This window comes from Amphiprion ocellaris, chromosome 9 (assembly GCF_022539595.1).
Source record: "Amphiprion ocellaris isolate individual 3 ecotype Okinawa chromosome 9, ASM2253959v1, whole genome shotgun sequence".
Taxonomy (NCBI): Eukaryota; Metazoa; Chordata; class Actinopteri; family Pomacentridae; genus Amphiprion; species Amphiprion ocellaris.
In genome coordinates this window covers 34090144-34094362 of record NC_072774.1, presented here as the reverse complement: position 1 = coordinate 34094362, position 4219 = coordinate 34090144, and the positions used below count along the sequence as shown (strand labels likewise).

The following is a 4219-nucleotide window of genomic DNA, read 5'->3' as shown; positions in this document are numbered from 1 at the left end:
CAAAGTCTTCATAGACTTTAAATGCTCCCTCTACTGGGTCGTTCTTGTATATCTCAGTCTGAATCTGGATCACATTTGATAATGAGATAATGCCCGAGGGCCAACCATCCTGTCTCACATTCTTTGAACCATTAAACCTAAATTCAAATGCACTGTTTTGTATAAGTTTTATGGATGACAATTTTCATTTATTCACATGGGAATGCAAATAAACGTAAGTTACCCAGACATAAACAGGTCCTAAAATCAATACGTCTCATATCGGGAGGGCCCAGCTACATAAAGAAAAAACCTCCAGGAAGCTTATAAATATCATAATAGGTTCATTTTTAACACGACTTAGTATGGACACTGAAATGCTGTCTGTCAACTATCAAATTCAAAACAGATAACCAGTTCACATACAGCTCAATGAGCTCCAGTTGATGAGGAGCATCATCAGGGTCCACAGAGAAAGGAGAAGAAAAAAAGCAACATCTCATTTTCAATAGCTGAGAGTTGGTAAACTCATTGTTTATGTATTAATATTGTCCTGTGGAAAACTGTAGAGCTGAGAAATGTGCAGTGTCGGGCTCAGTTTGTGACAAGTGTTTTTGGAAAAGTTGTAGCTTGGTTCCAAAGGTTTTGATGTGTGCAGACAACTGGCTCACCGCTGCATCTTATGCTTGAAGTCTCATGTTGAGCACATTCAGATGCTTTATTTAGTCAACTAAAAATGCCAAATCTGCCAGCCGTACAGGATCTGATAGTTGTGGCATGCATTGTCCCTTGTTTGCCAGGAACTGTCCTTTTTTCTCACTAAGACAGAAAAAGCATTGCTGTGAAGCAAAGACTGCTTCCAGTTGCTTCACCTTCTTAGTGCGGTTGCTCCTGGGTAACTTGTCATATGCACTAGAATGTTTTGACTGGTAGTGTCTTTCCTTTCTTTTTAAAAAAAAAAAAAAAAAAAAAAAAAAACAATCTGCAGTTTCCATTTAAGAAATCGTCTGGAAAGGGTCGCAGAGAAGTCACATAGTCAGAGGGAGGCAACAGAGCATTGCTGCCATCATTCAACAACACACAATTGCATTTTGTCTCTCAGAGATATGCATATTCTCTTTGACAGCACTGACGGGCCACAAATTATACATTATATGACAGCGGCTGTGTAAACTCTGACCACAGGCTGGACTTTGGACATGCCTGGTTGAGATGAACATAAGGAACATGTTTTTAGAGAGACAAGCTAACAGGGCTCCTCCCCTTCTTCTCCTCCACATACTGATTCTTCCTGCCCAGATCTGCCTCCATAGTTGTGCTGCTTCCTCCTTAGCTTCAAAGTGGTTTTATGGCAATATTTTAATATCCAACTGTAGTACTCAAATGAAAATAGACAGATATTTTGTTGGTGTGCATGCTCTTTTATTGTAAATATCGGTATAATACAGTAAACATGAAGGTGAAAATACAGGCAAGTCCACCACCAAGATGCAACATCATCAAGGACGCTGATGTTCAGATTGCAGAATAGTCACCATTCATCCTCCCATCCTCAGGAGTTTGCACTTCAAAGACGTCACTGTCAAGTCTGGAAGTCCATACTTACCGTACTCGATATTTATTTGAGGAGATTATTTGGCTCACAAGTCAAAACAAGTCTGGGCTTGTCCGTTGGAGGATACAGAGAAGTTTGCGCCTTTTTCTCATTTTCACAGAGCAATGTAAGGCCTTTGCACCTTTCATGCTTCTTGGAAAATATGTTTTCTGCCTGCATTTTTCAATTTTTTACAAGTTTGGACCCTTTCAAAGGACATTTGTCTCCAGTAAAGCAGTTGCCATTTTCTGTCTGAACAAGGTGAGTTGTTTTCTCTATTCCAGTACTAATCGGAAACTGCTGGTATTTTTCTAGCTTGAAATGTGTACATGTGAACGTGGGTAAGGTGAATAGTAAGACTTTGATAATCATTTTGTTTGTAGAGTTTCTCTCGACCTGTGTGTTCTCTACATACAGTTTTGAAACAGAGTAGAATTCAAATTACTTCAGTGTAGTTTTGAAAAGTAAATGCCCATTTTTAACATTAGCCCCATTTATTGTCCTATTTTTGTATAAAGCCTCATTATAATGCCTTGGAAATGCAAGTACTGCCCTGTCATCTGTGAGAAGAAACACAGCTTATCAAACATTGTCGGCTAAAACATGGAACTTCTGCCAGAACTGAACTCTTTCTTGCTTACACCAGGAATGTATGTGTACATTTAAGTCTCTTAATGCACTCCATAGCTATTTATCCTGCTTTCACATCATAAATGTGGGTCAAATGCAAACTGCAGACTCTAGAATTAAGTTTTGCTGTTTGTCATGGTAATTTTGTCTCATGACAAATGTATTTTTTTTTCAAAATTTTCAGGTTGGAGTTTAACAGGGTTGAAATCTTCAAGAAAAATTCTTTCTAATTTCATGGAAATCTTCAAGAGGAAGATGGGTCGGAGAGGCAAGCAGTTAGCTGACCTGCTACAACAGACAACGGTGGGTTGATATTCCTGTTTTCTTTAATGATATTGATGGTTAGTTCATCCATATTACATAAACTAACTCTCTTTCATTTAGGTGTTTCTTTATATGGATAAATAAAGTGATATAAGATATATTTCATTGTCCTACATTAAGTGCGTGCTATACCTTTATACCTTTGCAGAGCACTGAGCCAACAGCCATTAGAAGCCTTGTCCTGAGAGGACTTAAAGTCATTCTTAGGGACAATGCATCCATGTTCTTTCAGAGCAATTTGGTGAGTAATGTTTTTTGATAAGTGTTTGAATCAGTTTTGCCATTTTCAGGTTTTGTTTATTTGGGATGATGGGTTATTATAATTAGGTTTTTTTGAAGTTGTTTCATTGAACTCAAGTTGAATTTAACTTGATAATATGCCTTCCTTGTAAGCAAGGCAAAACTAATTATTGCGTTTTATACCGCAAAGTATGCAAACATTAAAAGGGCTTGTATAGTGACTTGATTTCTACAAAAAAACCTAAACCAGTGAGGGGCTGCTGCTGGAACTTCCAGGTAAGGCATACTTTGTGCTGGCTCCATTGAAGGAATCCAGAGATCTTGAGCGTATTTCCAATATCGCCTTTATTGATCTACACGCTCTTGTTCCACTAATTTGTACTTACATGCAAAATAAACTAAAAGGCTTAATTTCGGCCACTAAAACTCTGATTAAAAAACTGTGTGCTTCTCCCCAGTCAGCAGCACACCTGAATTAACCCTTCTTCTGTTTATACCATTCATTTACATTGTCCAATATACCAGCTACTGTCAAAACATGAAATTTATACACCAACAGACACCCATAGAACACACACAAAAATGGCTCTAACAACTTGTTTACACAACACAACCTAAAATACAACCACAATGAATTAGAAAAATTGCAATATTAAAGAAGGTCATAGAGAAATTGTTGTTAACCTAAATATCCTTGTTTTGTCTCATTTCTTGCACTATATAGAATCTTAATGAGGGAGACTCCGGCGACATTCCAGTGGCATTACTCTGCTATGAGGACAACAGCGCTGCAAGCCCAGCATCACCACAACTAAACCCTTCATGAGTGGGAATCATCCTAGAGGGCAGCCCTGTAATGGACACACTCACCAACCTACCTCAAGCAATGTGCCTCTTGTTTGGCTTTACCTCCACACTCCACCTGCACTACCTGAGGAGCATGAACACCTTTACCTTCATTCAGCAGGTCATAATAAATTCAGGCCGAAGAGAGCTACCTCCAAAGACTCAAAAGCTGAAGAATGAGCTTGCAGTGCAAGGCACAACTCTTCAAGCCCATGTCTGGATTATTGCACCGTTAAATTGCACTGACTGAAACAAATATTCATGCTGTTGCTCATTTTGTATGTGATTCCTCTTGTACAAGATGCATCTAGTATTGTTTATTTTACTAAAATTATTCCACAGAGGACATATTTTAGAAAGTTGCAGTTTTTTTTAAACCCATTCTTGTCCTCACTGCATGTTGAACAATATTTGTTGTTTTGTTATGTTTCAATAAAATGAATTAAATGTGCTGCATTGTGTGGTTATTGACAAAAGAACTTAATTGGATTTTTTTTTTATCCCAACTATAATTTTTTTAATATATTAAGAATTTTAATAAAACTAGAATTTTTAAGTGTATTTGACGTATAATATTAAGTTCCGCCTATTGTACATTTAAGTTGA

General features: G+C 37.6%; 1 long non-coding RNA gene across 1 annotated transcript; it reads left to right on the top strand.

The window, feature by feature from the left end:
* Positions 1-2385: 2385 nt before the first annotated feature.
* Positions 2386-3995, top strand: LOC118471127 (uncharacterized). Its single transcript, XR_008602813.1, has 3 exons — positions 2386-2506; positions 2676-2768; positions 3492-3995. It is a non-coding gene; the product is annotated as an uncharacterized LOC118471127 (long non-coding RNA).
* Positions 3996-4219: the final 224 nt, after the last annotated feature.